The sequence below is a fragment of the Lichenostomus cassidix genome, chromosome 1Aa, assembly GCF_008360975.1.
Source record: "Lichenostomus cassidix isolate B80296 chromosome 1Aa, HeHo_3.0, whole genome shotgun sequence".
NCBI lineage: Eukaryota > Metazoa > Chordata > Aves > Passeriformes > Meliphagidae > Lichenostomus > Lichenostomus cassidix.
Genome location: NC_139480.1, coordinates 20,653,990 through 20,669,429, shown reverse-complemented (window position 1 = coordinate 20,669,429; position 15,440 = coordinate 20,653,990).

Here is a 15,440-nt window from a genome sequence, read left to right as displayed (position 1 = left end):
TAGAAGATTTCATAAGCACCAGATCTGTCATAGCAAATCCATCAAGACTATCTCTGGCACACTAGCCTTCCTACTATTCTATCAAAAACAAATACAATAAATTGAAATCTAAACATCTTCATCAAGCCCTTATAAATGAGAGAATACCCTGTGGGGCACAAGTCACAGTAGGTGCATTGTACACTACAATATTTGCATGTTCTGTGACATCTGTAGAGTGCAAGAGTGCATAGTCTTGAACAGCATTTGGAATGCAATTGTGCACACAGAAGAGGCAAATAGAAAAACTACACAGTATTTCATAGTGTGCTTGTAAAATTATTATGGGAATATAAAAATGCAAAACACTGATAACCTGAAATAGATTTCTTTACATATTGTTTATTCCAATTTAATATTAATTACATTTTTATAACCTGTATGTTGTAAGTGCACATATGCACGTGCACTGTTTCACAAAAACACATGTTCTGTCATACACTTATTAAAGTAAATGTCACACTTTCCATGTTGTGTTGTATGTTAATCTTACAACCAAGAAAGTAGAGGCATATTTGCAGTCTAAATTCATAACACTGGGAATGGGGAAATGGGAACAGATGTGATGTAGATGGAATTTTATTCTGGAGGGCTGTCATAACAGAATTAAACTATCCAGCTGACTTCATTTCAATGGTAGAAATTTTCAGCAGTGGGTGGTGTATGAGCACAGAGCCATACCAGTTTAGAGCTCAGTGAATATCTCTTAAATATAGCCAAAGTAAAGCCTAGTGAAAAGTTTTAGAAATAATAAGCAGCAGCTGAAGCAAAAAAAAAAAAAAAGTTGCTGGTGGACATAATGTGTCACAATAGCCCATCACATTGAGATAATGTACAGCTGCAGTGATGTCAGCTGCCCTTTGAGAGCCCTATGATGGTGTCTTGGAATGATGCAACTGAATAAAATAATAACAAAGGCTCAGTCAGTATGGGCAGTGTGGCAGTAGGCTGGAGACTTCTGAGTACCCTCTTGAGGCGTGTGACCTCCACCAAGAACACGGATCTGTCTTCTCAGGTCTGGGCATTAATGACTTCTGATGCATTCAGTTAACTGTCTTTCAAAATTTCCCATGGACCCAGCCCTGCAGCTACAAGGCCAGGAAAAGATCTTGCATCATCAGCATAATGGTAATACTCTGTCCTGTGCTCAGTAATGATCTCACCCAGAGATTTCGTATTTACAGCATGGGAAATGGGAAAGGAAAAGAGCCTTGAAGGGTGCCACATTTCAAATTCCTTTGCTCTGACACATAATTACCCAGCTGAGCCAGTTATCTCCCATTTTAGACAGCTGGAAGGGGAAGGATGCTCTTACATGTAAGATCATGGCAAATACAAGCTCAGTAGCCGGCTCCGAGAGAGTTTGTTTAGTGTGCCCTTGAGTAAGTGCTTCAACTGGCTGCTATTTTGTCCTTATTTACAAGAGGATCACTATTTCTGGTCTTCTAATTTTCTTGATATTTCTAGGCCCATGGGATGATACCAAACACCTACAAAGTATCAAATGCGCTATGTTCCAATGCTATTTGGACTTGTGTGCACTTCCAAGGACCCAGTTCTTGCACTGTGTGCAGATCATTCACATGAGCAATGAATAAGCCTGCTGGAGAGCAGCTTTAGAAACACCAGCCATTTCCTCTGTCTCCTAAAAGGAAATATTATGGATTAGATACATTATTTATTTAAGAATGCCAGGAAAAACTAAATAATACTGAGCTTCTTGAGAGACTGAACAGGTAAGCACAACTGCAATTAATGCTTCCCTCAAATTTCATTCCAGAGTTTTTGCATTTTCTACAAATTGGCAAAACTGAGTAGGATTATTTGCTGAATTTTTAGATCATTTTCTTTAAAAGTTTCTGGGTAGAGCATTAAGGAAATTATCTATTGTTTTGATCTCTGTGAAATGCTGACAACTATTTCCTTCAGAAGCTCTCAAGCAGAAGCTTGAAATGTATTGCAAAAGGGCAGAGAAAGAGGAGGTTCCCTTTTACTATTTCCCTGAAATAGTATTCAGTGGAGCTGATTCCAGTGGAGCTGCTTTTCCTCTCTGCAGGCAGCAAGCTGTGCCCTTCTCTCTTGATGGTGTAAGAGCAGGACCTTGGGGCACTGTAGGCTCATGGCAGGGCTGTGTTTGGAGTCGTCCCTTACACACACACACACACACACACAAAACGACACTTGTCTTGGGTGTCCTGCCCCAGCATATCCTGTCAGGAAATTACTTCGTGTGTCTGCAGGTAACGATACCAACTGTTAGCACCAGAGACAGGGGAGGAGGGGATGCAGGGGAAATCAGAGGAGGTGGTGCTGCTGAGCCCTGCAGCACGGGTGTGTGGGCTGTTCTGCCTGCCCTGCTGGAATGGCAAAAGCTCCATCAGCAGCAGCTCCTCCAACCCTGTACCTGCTTCATGCAGTGAATACACACTGAAATGGGTTGTGAGTCATCAAATATAAGATCTTGCCCCTCCTGAGCCTCTTGATCTCAGCCATATATGCTGCTAAAAATCTTTTTCTTGAGTCTATATGATTGGTATTCACAAAGTGAAAGAGAGGGGAGTAGTCATGGCTGTCAGCACGAAGGAGAAGCAGCAGGACCTTGGCTGCAGTAGAGGTGTTTAAAAGTCTGAATGCTAACATTTCCTACAGCACTTCCCTGAAACAGCACGCTGGATAAAATAAGGGGAGTCTTACTAATATTTTATGGATCAGCCTGTTAAATGAGTGAATACACTTTCAATCTAATATATTATTGTTTCTGATTACCACCTTTTGATGTATTTCTATCCACTTGTTCTGGAATGCCTATTATATCAGACTGACGTGGACTAATAGCTTGGTAGATTATCAGAGTAAGTAGACAACAATTGAGAAGATTATCAATGCCTATTAATACAATAATGTTATTATGTTAATTGTGTATTCAGAGAAGAGCCAGAGGGCAAATATATTGTACCTCCATATAATAAAGTGTTTCAGCTGATGCTGTTACTGATTATATTTGAATTCATATTTTTCAGAACATTTGTACTTTTTTACTTCTGTGCTTCACAGCAAATTTCTAAAATTATATTTGGTGATACATCCCGATACTGACTGTGCAGGGTCTGCAGTAATTTGTTATCCTAGAGAGTCACTGTCAAGTTGGACAACCCAGCTCAGAGTGGCAGGTCTTTTAGGAATGGTAATGTCATTTCATTAGCATGTTCCCCCATGCTTTCTTTTTTAAGGATGCTGCTTACCACACACAAACACACACAAAATTATGAATGCTGCATTCCTCTCTAGAAATATGTCTGTCATATTTCTGCTGTGACATGTTATGCCACTCATGGGTGCTGGTATATGGCTCTGTATAACTGAGACACCCAAGATCCTAGTTTTTCTTGCTGGTTTCCCCTGCCACACATAATCATAACAAGCGTAGGGGCAGCTCTTTTTTTGTCTCCTGCTACCAGAATGTTGCTACATTTGACATCTTGATATGTAGACAGTGTAAGGGAAGACTAGACAAAGCACTTTTGTCTTAAACTGCCATGGTGGGATACCACTGTACTATCCTCTTCTCTAGATCTGGGGACTGGAAAAAGAACTTTAAAAAACTCTCATTCTCCAGCAGTTTTCTGAGTTCACTAACAATTGTCTCCAGCTGATACTTCTGAGGCATTTTTTATAAATTTCTCCAGCAAAGATCTCCCAGCCTCTCTGGGAACAGCCTCAGAAAACAGGATTTTTGCTTTATATTGAGATGTTGAGGGAACATTTTCTAGTTTGCTTAATGGTAATTGACAAGACAGGAGAGTGTAAGGACTTAAAGACCACAGTTACCTCTCTCAAACACTGTTTGGGCTGCAGAAGGACTTTGCCATGGGATAAGCACAGAATGGAGTGGCAGGATGGTGCTGGCTCTGGGTCTGGTGAGGTCTCCCTAGCACATCCTGGCTAGGGCAACCAGACAGAAATTCCCACTGTGGTAAACCATGTCAAGAAGCAACTGCTGGTACACATATCACTGGTTAAACTAAGATCACCCCAAGTTATGGGACAGACGGCAGCTGCAAATACCAAGGACCACTGAAGCTCCCCTGAGTATGCCTCTGTGCATACCTGAAACTTGGACTGTAAGTTAAGTTCCCATGACAGGAGCTTGAGATAAGATAAAGGTGGTAGTGTTTAGCAGTGTTGCCAGGTGTTGCCTTAGAGCAAGGGGGAGGTTAACAAAGCTGGGGGAGAAGAATGTGTTACTGATAATGGCAGAATTTATGTGCTACAAGGAAACCAAACTCAGCAACTGTGCTGAGGACTCGATGACAGGTAGTTCTGTTGGGGGGAGATCGTGACCATCAGTTCACAACCCACTGACTCACAGCCCACCAACCCAAAAAAAGTGGAACACTGAGCATGGGACTACTTAACATTAGAAGTGAGGGAATAATTTAGCTAATAGAATAAGGGAACTTTGTAGCCAGTAAGCATCAATTTCTTTGTTTGCTAAAATTTATAAATAGTGAAAAGTGTTGAATGACCTCAGGATCCTCACCACCAAGAAGCCCAGGGTGAAGAAGGGGCAATGAGACACTGTTGGATCCACAGGTGCTAACTATCTTTTCCTCGATATCTCTCTCCCTGCCCCTCCCCCGCCTCCCTTCTATTTTTCTCTCTCCATCACATTTTATTGTTAAATAAAATCCGTATGAATGACTTTGCCATATGGTCTCATTTGCACCTTAATTTGGGTAGAAGCATTTCTCAATAGTCAGATCATAACAGGGAACAATCCTCAGAGAACATAATAGACCTGCAGAAAGGTCTTTCTTTCTATTCTACCTGTGTTGGTTTTTTTCTTTTCCTGAGGCTACAATAAGTTAAAAAGAAATAACCTCTCTCTTCACAAGCAATCAAGGATGTTTGAGGGCTACTGGAAGATGCTCCTATTTGCAGTGATTATGCTGTTGAATTTTTGGCCTGAAATGTTTCTCCATGATTGAAAAAAGAACTAAGCAAAAGAAGTCTGACAAAAAAATGCTAGTAAAATGTGAAGGGAGGAGTAACACGTTCTTCTTTTACACTGGGATCAGACCCATTAATCCACAGGGGCTTTTTAAATAGCACAATACCTTAGTCAGAATGAGAGGGACAGGTTTTAACCATTTTCACTGACATGTGCCTTAACATGAGAAATGTTTCATGTTCTTTGTCAGCTCTAAAGAAATATACTCACTTCATTCCAAAACTGATGAAGTTTGAGTACTATTAGCAATAAACATCTCTGAAAATCTTCTAAGGATACTACTGTTACTGCCATTGAAAACTCAGCAATCCTGCTGTAACAGCATAAAAATTAAACTGATGAGCTGCAACTTAAGTGTTTAACAATGAGATATCAAGTGAACTATTCAAATATGCTGCAGCATAGCAATTCATAGCTGTAACTAACAGAATGCAACAACAGGTATTTGAGGGATGAGTGAGGAGCATGCAGTGTGAATGCTGAGGCAGCTATAATGGATGGCTGAAGAAATGAAGCAGCAAAGAAATAATTCTTGAAGGGACAAGAGGCTGTAGTAGCTCTGAAGCTGACAGGTAACAGTGCATTAAATGACTCATCCAAACCGATGGAAGTTCATGATACTGTAGTAGTAGCAGACAATTTTTCGATTATATTCTAATGGTTAAGGTTCTTGGCCAGAGGATGGCTGTTTCCAAACCAGTGCAGCTTTTTTCTTCCTTTATGTAGTCAGGAATGTGGGAATTTCAGGAACACAAAGGAGGAAAGAGTGGCTCTGGAAATGGCTTAGACGCTCATCTTTGAATTACAGGTTAGAGATTAGTAGCTGCCATAAGGAAATAACAGCCTACTTTCAGTTCCCTGCTTGGAGTCATTCAGACACCTATCTCCTGCCTGCTTGGCATCCTAGGGCTAGGACTTTCCTGGGAAGCAAGTGAACACAGCCCCCATCTCTGCTCCCCAGGGGATTCCTGCATGTTGGATTCCCTACTCACTGAGCAGTGATCCCAAGCAGTGAGGGCAAAACCTGTGCCAGAGAAACCTGCTGGTGACTGAGCAGTGGCTGAGCAGTTTGCTGCATATCCACCCAATGGGAGGAGGAAGCCCTTTCTGAGCAGTACTAGTCTTAATGTGGATGGAAAAGAGAAATTATTTGGGATGGATTGTATGAGATACTTTGCCAGCTGCGCTCCAGCATGGGGAGCTGCAATCCTGGCAGTCCTGAAACCCTGGGAAGGATGGAGATCTGCTGAGCTAGTGTTCTCCTGAGAGTCCATTCAAAGATTCAGGTATTTGTTTCTATCTTGAACTCGGGACAGTATCCTGTCACTCTAAAGAGGCATTTCCCAGAGCCAGAACAACCATACAAAAAAGAAAAGTATTTGACTGATCAGACACTTGATCTAATACTTGTTTGTTCCACTGCATCCAGGCTATTTTTTCTGCTTTTACTGAGACAAATAACCATGAGCGAAGTCAGAGCCAAGATGATCAAGTTTAGCTAAAAAGATGGTGTTTTGCAATGATATTTAGTTATTAATCGATCTTGTGGAACCTCAAACCTGATGTATGCAATGATTATTTATTCTATTGCTGTTATTGCTTCAATTGACAGGACAAAAAGAACTTCATACCAATATCAAACAAAAAGGATCTAGGTCTTTGAAGCCCTGGAACTCCTTTTTCTGAGCCAAGAGAAACTCCAATACAAAAGTGAAATGCAGAAGACTTTGTTAAAATATATTAATCATGAAACTGAATGAATTACAACAATGCTTGCAGAAAAATACTGTAACAAAAATGGCACATAAATATAATTTTGTAATGAATATATTGATCATGAATCTGTCTTACAATTATATAACACTCTTTATTTTTTTCTCAGTAATGGCCTTAAAGTATAAGGTTACATCAAAATTATTTGTATATAGGCAATGAATATTATTAGGTGGTGAACAATATCAGATTCCAATACAGAAGCAAGGGATGGCTATTTCTGTAGCCTGTGTAATGATGAGCACAATTTTCATGTTCTTCTTCAACAACATTGCTGTATATAGATACAAATTGAGCTTTAAAGAGGATTCTGTAGGCAATTTATATGGGTGTTTGTAGCTGTTTTTGCAGGTGGAGAATTTGCACAGAAATAAAAAGCCTCTTAACATCTGTAAGTACAATTGCCCAAGAGAGAAAGACGACAGAGAAGAGGAGGATGCCATTCAAAATTATGAAAATTACTGTAGAATTTGTTCTTTCTGTGTGTTCCATAACAACCATCAGTATGAAAGTGAATCTGTTCTTTATCACAATTCTGTTCCTTCAATTTGTGTCCAAGTTGGCTCGCTGAGATAAACTGGTGGGCTTCTGGCACTCATATTTTCCCTTTGGAACCTAAAGAGAAAATACAAAAAAGACTAATTAAAAAAAAAAAAAAAAGTAAAATTGCTTTAATATTACAGAGCAAAAATGAGGAGAGAGAATGTTGCATTTCAGGTCTGCCAGTTTCAGCAGGGCTTCCTTAATTTGCAATTGCAGTGGTTCTATGAACTTGAGCCTAATTTGATTTTTTTCTTGATCTTTTGCAGTAAGAAGCAGGTGTGAGGGAATAGTCAGTTCCCTGTGTACATGTTATACTAATGAGCACAATCTTAGGAAGGTAAGGCAAGGTTGGGGCAATGCTGGAAACACCAAAAAGTTATTTTCCATTCCCTTGCCTCCCATCCAGAGGGTGATTGGAGCTTTTCAGAAAGTGTTTAGCTGACAAAGTCTATCCTATTGTGATTTTCAATTTACAGTGCAAGTGATTCACTGATGTTGCTTGTTGATGTAGAGAATATGTTTCCATATATGTTTCACCTGTGTGGCTTAGGCTGTGTTGAAATTGCATCAATTTGCAGTGTTAACTGTTATGCAGCATAAATAGAGCCTGCATGGAAGTTTGAATTGGGAATTAAATGAACAGATGCAGAGATAATTCCAGCTGTCACTATTCATATTTCCAATTAATTTTTTTAACACATACTTCTCTGCTTTTAAATACAAGTTTGGGGCTACGTATGGATAAAACAAGAATCCATTCTTACTCAGATGTTGCTCACCCATAAACTGGTGTACCCACATAAACTGGTGTACCCACAGAGCACGAGCAGGGCTGCCACATCCTGACTTGCACAGAAGGCACTGACTGCCTGCCCTGCAAGAAACACCTGTCATGTGCCCAAAGAGTTGTGTGCTGCTGGTACTACAGGCGAAGACATTACCAATACACAGACAGATTCTCCTTCAGCCCTTTGTGGCTTTCCAACTCATAGTATAAGAGCCCCGTTGTGCAGTTTCCCTGTGGGGCCACAGCAGCTCAGAGGGCACAAAGCTGGGCTGGAAATTTTCTGCCAGATGCCAACAAATAACCAAGATTCGGTAGAAGAATCACATGGGGTTTTAACATCATATTTTGCTTATATAGACAGAAAGAGAGTTTGGCATTAATGGTATCACAAATGTGTGCAGACCCCTCCACCTTTAAGCAGACCTGAATCCTCAGCTAGGTATTCCTTCCTCCCTAGATGAGGTGGCAATATAGGGCAAAGCAAGTGGTTGGAACATATTGTTAAGATGAAGGTCTGCAGGAAAGACCATTTCCTCTGTTCTTATAATCTCATTTATCTGTTTTAATCTTGGAGACAGAACAAAATATTTCACAGGCACCTCTAACCTACCCAGCGTAGCTGCCCTTGTCACATATTTCTCCTTAGCATACTGATTTTACAGATCTACATCCTAAAATTTGTGGGGAATAGCTCCCTCCCCTGCAAAAGATAAGGTATTGCTGCAAGTCACAGAGGACCAATCTTGTACCTATTTCTTAAGTGTTAAAGGGAAAATCAGCCCATTTAATTGGATTGCAGTGGTAAATTGCACTTGCTGATACATTTATACAGTATTTACTATGTTTAGAGTGTGTAATTTGTGAATTGTACTCAGACATCTAGGTTGTAAATTAATTTACAAATATAATAAGGGTCTCTAAGAAACACAATAGAAACAGCTCATTAAGGGAATTTTTCCCTAAAAGAAAAGAAACAAACTTCTTATGGACTTCTCTGATTGGAGGGCTTATACAGTCTTTCAATGAAAAGAAGATAAAAGAAGCATCTGTTTCATAATCATCATTTAGACAGCATAATACTGTCGGAATGCAAATACTGCAGGAATGCAGATGCTGGGTCAGTCCTCAAAAAGTATTTGATATCCAAGGCTTTGAGAACAGTGTAAGATTAGCATATACAGAGAGCAATCTTTTCATTAATAAAACATCCCAAAGCCTTCAAACCCCCACTTTCCTGCAGGATAAAGGCTTTAGAGTTCATTTTCATTAATTGTAACATGTCAGGTGTTTGCAAGAAAATGTATGAAGTACCGTAACAGATTATCCATCCTCTGGAAGAAGTATGGCCTAAGAAACAAATTAGTGGGCTTGCCAAAGATGAGAAGTGATTTAGATAATATTTTCTGCTTGCATTTGCTTAACTGGTATTTAGGAACATCCATACTAATTGAGACCCCTGGGTACAACAGCAATACAAATAATAAATGTATTGTGAATATTGATCAAAGTCCCCTTCTTTCCTTGTCCTTTAGAAGTATGAAATGACAAGAAACATCAGAATAAATTTTTAAAAAATATATAAATAATACTTACGATAATAAACTTCTATGTTGTTATCCAGTAAATTTGTAAAGTTTTTTTAATGGGCAGGTCCAGCTGAGGTGGTACAAAAGCCTGCTCATCCCAGAATCAAAATGGTCCCCTTCTGCTGCAGAGTGGGGAGAAGGAGCAAGGTACCTGGATTTTAAAACTGGTTAAAGAAGTTTATGTGTTGACCTTAGTTAGAAATTAATGTAAGTTTGTCACATCCCATGTATTTTGCAGGCCCACAGTTGTAGAACAGGTTATTAACCTAGCTCTGTAACACCTACTGAAGAGTCCAGAATTTTTACTTCCACTAAAATGTTTCTTTTGGTTCTGAAAGTATGATTTTTAAGAAGCATGTCTTTACCTTTAGCTATACTCACTCTTTCAATTAGTAAAACATGCACATGTATGGAAAAGCCGTCAGAAAGAATCTGACTATTTTAAGAGCCATAAAAATATGGTGATTAGCTAAAATTAGGTTGTGGTGGGCTTACCCTGCCTGGGCACCAGGTGCCCACTGTGCTGCTCTATGATTCCCCTCCTCAGCAGGACAGGGGGAGAAAATAAGATGGAAAAAAAATGGTGGCTTGAGATAAAGGCAATTTACTAAAGAAAAAGTGAAGATTGCACTTGTGTAAGCAAAAGTAAAACATTTTATTTCCTACCTCCCATCAGCAGACAATGTCTGGCCTCTTCCTGGGAGGCAAGGTTTCAGCACCCATAGTGGTTACTCTGGAAGACAAACATTGTAAATAACGAATGCCCTTCCTTCCTTCTCCTTTCTCTTAGCTTTTATATTTGACATAAGGTATGAAATATCCTTTTGGTCAGTTTGGCTCACTGTCCTGACTTTTTCCCCTCCCAAGACCTTGCCGACCCCCAGCGTACTGGTGGAGTGGTGGAATGTTGGAGCAGCAGCCAGAGAGCACTGAGGTGTTAGTGACAATTTTTTAGGTCCCAACATAAAGCACAGCACTGTGGGGGCTCTGGGAGGGAAATTACCTCCATCTCAGCCAGAGCCAATACACAGGTTACGTCTATTCTCTGGCTGCAGGCAGGGTACAGAGCACTTTAGGTCTCCACCTGTCACTGCTGACATCTAATATTCTTAGTCTTTCCTTTGCTTCCTGATGAATCTTTAGTAAGATGGAATAGGAATTAAGATCAGATCAGTCATTACAAAACTGTTCCAGGAATATGAGAAATAAACCTGGCAGAATTATAACATGAAGCTCTGGATGCACTTTCCTTTGTTTCCTTTCATTTTTTCATTAATCAAATATTCTAAAATCTGCAATTAAGTTTTGGTTGTTGTTGGCACTGTTTTGCTGGGTTGCACATCGTACTGTGGAGACTAATTTTTCAGCCACAATAAAGGGCATAACCTTACTGAGACTGATTATGCTGCCCCAGATTCTTTCAAATTACACACTGGCCCACAGTTGAAGTCAGTGTGCAAAAATATAAATATACACATAGCTTGCAGTGCTGATCTTTCAAAGATATCCCATTAACAAAGACAAAACAGTGAGAACAGTTATTGATGCAAGAAGAAAAACCCATGTTATAATGCAAAGCAAGACTTTTTAAGTGAGATTGAATAGGTGGATATCCATTCAGTTTATTAACAATAGAAAAAATACACTATAGTCTGAAGGGAAAAAAAGACCAAAATCTCATTAAGATTATTATCTTCTTTTGCATTATAAGACCCAATGTTAAACTATATTGAAATATTCTGAGACTTACAAGGAGCATATGAGGTCACTTAGTTTGTTCATCTTGGAGGAGGCTGAGGGTGCCAAATCACAGTCTACAGCTTCCTCTAGGGAGGCAGTGGAGAGGGAGCTGTTGATCTCCTCTCCTTTGGGGACCAGCAACAGGACTTGAGGAAACAGAATAAAGAAGTTCAGACTGAACATTAGGAAAATGTCTCTCATCTGACAAAAGCTGAGGAAGAGCATAAGAAACAGCACTGATGAATAATGTCTTTCGATGTGGTTTAGTGGTTTAGGGGTATGCTCTGCCAGAGAGTTCATATTTCTAATTAGTCAGGAATAGCCTGGAAGTAGGAACTGCCAAGCAATTAACTGTGGGTGTAGATCCCATCGGGAATTAAGCACAGGGAAGCTTTTGGTGAAATCCCACTCTTGCTGAAATTGAAAGCAAAACACACCTATTGATTTCAGCAGCATCAGCAATGCATTGACTGCATCATTTCACCAGCCAGTTTGTCCTTGATCTGTTTGCTTTTCTCATCCTTAATGCATCCAGTGTGACAATCACCTCCCATTTCATGCTAGAAAAGCTGTGCAACCAGCAGCTTTTTCAATCCACTAGAGCAAAATGTTGAGTTTCAACTGATGGCCTAAAACCATGGCTGTATTGATTTAGTGTCTCCAGCAGTGAGGCAGTGTGGATGCAGTGGGGTAACACCAACCTTGTCAGAAAAGCAATCTTCATTGGTTGTGGCCTTTGGGACTGAAAAGATTTAAAACCCAAAGGAATGAGGTGAATTTTACAATGATGTCACCCCTTGTGCATTGTCGAATAAATAATTCCCTGTGACACCACATAGACTAAGGACCCAGTGCTGGGATAAAAGGAATGGTGGGCTTGTGTTATGACTGCATGACATTAAAAGTTGTTGTCTTCTAGTTGTTTGTTGATGGCAGCATCCAGAAAATTCCTAAATGTTTAAAGGAAAAACGAAATGTGCTATGGATTTTTCTCAGTCTTTACACTGGGAAGAGTTATGTGCAACATTAAGCTTAAATTGATTTTCATTGTTTGAGCACTGGCCTGGATAGAAGATCTAATTAGTATCTACAGTTATTTAAATAGCAGAATTGAATGCCTGGGTTGCAACAGTTCCCATCTTGGTTTAGAATTATGTTTTGTTAAGGAAACTCTTCTTATGGTTCTGAGAATGAATTTAATTGGGAACTGTAAACTTCAAACAAAACTTGCCTTTGCTATTTAAGCTGTGATAGTTTTGCGTGAGCACTCAGTTTAGAAACAAGCAATGAAAGCAGAAGCTGAGCCACAGGAAAACCCAGCTGCTGTAAAGCACATCTTGTGGGAAACATAAATCTATATTTATAGAGAGCTTAAACTTTGCCATGATCCTTTGTCAATACATTTGGTATTTTGAGGTCTTTTCCACCAGCTTTGTGTAAAGCAGGCAGAAAAATGGCCAGAGTGGTACCTGTGGATCATCAGAAAATGCAAATCGTCTGTAGTCTAAATTACAATTCCTTTCTTCATCCTGTGTAAATGAAGATATTTTGGGACAGAACAACAGCTAAAATGGGTCCTGAGAGGGCTGTCGGTCTCTGTTTATGTTCACCCAAGAAAACAGTCCCACAGGAGCTGGCAAATGTTAAATTTACCAGTTGACTCAGAGAAGAAAGATATCTGTCTCACCCTGTGTTGCAATCTTTTGCTAGGAGTTACATTTAGACAAAAGATTCTGTGTGGCTATTACATGCTCATTCCCTTTCAGAGTGAGGAAACAAGACAGATTCATAAATGTGTATGACAGACTTCTCACCTAATCCTTCAGCTCCTGAATACCCTCAGTTCCCATCGAGGTCATGTGAAGTACAGCAGTCATAGCACCCTGCAAAGATATGAAGGAAAGACTATTCAGGGGTGGTAAGTTCAACAGAATCAGTGACAGAGCTTTGGTACAGGGTTCACACCAGGGATATCACACATTCTCCTTATCTTGTGATTGTATTCTGAATGAGTCATATCTAGGGTGTGGGGTTTTTTCTCTCCATAAATCATTATGGAATTATAAAAGTAGAAAAGTGTAATGTTAGCCCCTGTGATTTGAGTGATGTTTCTCCAATTTGCAATCTCTTAATTAAGGTCTGACATGACTCAACTATTATTTACACTTAGAGTGGCTGGCCATCTGAGCTTCACTAATAAATAAGCACTTTAATGGCTGAACTACTTAATAAACCTTCAATGAAAGAACATGAAAATTAAGGAAATTCTTTCATTATGAAAATATGCTGTGCCATCTAATTGTTCAAAAGCAGATGTCACTCAAATTCAATTAAGCTGTTTAATGACCTGCATGCTTATTACTAACTTGATGGAAGGTTTGACACACTTAAAATAAATACAAATGGCTGGTATGATTTTATCTTGTCATGTTTCTGCTTTTTGCCACTTTCCCAAAATATCCATGTCAATCTGTGGAGTTTTTTATGATATATGATAAATTTGCACTGTCTGGTCTGAAATCAGAGCTTATGAAAATTGTTAACAAACATACTTTTCTTATTTTCACTTCCAAATGTGTAGTTTTTGTCTCACAAAGAATGTGTCAAATTATTCAAATGTGAGTCAGTCATCAATGTTGTTGGTTAGACAGGCAGCAAAGATCCCCAAGCAAAATCTTAATTTAGTGATTTAGCTTTTGTTAGTGACAGATTGGGAGAGATATTAAAGCTGCTTTTTCTCTGTAAACAATATCTTATAATATGCCAAGCTTTACTGCACGTTAATGAAATCCATATATAAGTTCCTCCTGCTTTATTAAGAAACACATGCAACATTCACTGATGATTGAAATGTTATTCAGCACTTCAGATTTTCTAATGGGCTTCCCACTTCCTTGTTTCCCTCATCATGACTTTTTTAATTAGCTAATTATTGCTTTTTAGTTACAAAATTAGGAATTAATTATCTTCATTACAAACTTAAATCCATGTTGCAGATTTCACTCCACATACCCTCCATGGCATTGTGAGGTGGCTCACTCAGTCTTTCCTGACAGAAATAGGAATTTGTGTGCATGAGGTGAAGGTCATCCTGGCTCTGCCGTGGTGGGATAGACTTAAAGGAGTTCTGTGCTTCCCACAGCCATGTGGTGCCAGCTGCTGCTGTGCTGCACAACTTCACCTCACAGAAATCCCTGCCCAAGTCCTTTCCTTGGCCTTGCCATGGGCAGTAAGGTCAGCTGCATCTGCCCAAAGAAAACATTGGTAGGAAATGTTCAGTCCTGCGTGGGAGTGGGAGAAGGACTAGAAAAAAGACTTGTCTTTTTTAAAATTTGTTTTTCCACTAGATCTGGTGCAAGTATCTATTTATTATAAGCAAATTGAATTTTTCAGATGTGTTGGTAATTCTGAAACAGTGACTTTAAATCAAGAAGAAATCCTGAAGTAAATCCTAAAGCAGATGCTCTGGATGTACAGCTTCCTGCTAAGGAGCAGGAGGAGAAGCCTATCCTTCACACATTGATCTCAGATCACGGATCTGATTTCCAGACTCTGTGATGGGAAGCAGATAACCTGGGAGCCCTGGAGGCCCAGAGACATCCACATGGTGACACAGCCCTAGAGCAACAGAGCCTGAAAAACAAGGCTCTTCAGCATCTGGTGCTGCCAGGCAGCTGGCAAGCCTCCAGCTGAGCATAGTCTGTGCTCCAGCAGAAGGCTTTGAATGGGATGCATTTCTGCAAAATGCTTGCATTTAGACTTGTAATTTTTCATTTTATAAAACAACTTTAAGACTGCTTTTTGCCACATCCCAGCCTACATTTTTGCTGTGTCAACAACACGTAGCAGAACTTATATCCATTTCTCTCTTCTTGCAGGAATATGGGGCTACCTTCCTCTCTAATTCTAAAATGTCTCCCTGTGTTTCAGAAAACAGCCAAAGGTACTCTTTAAGTAAGGA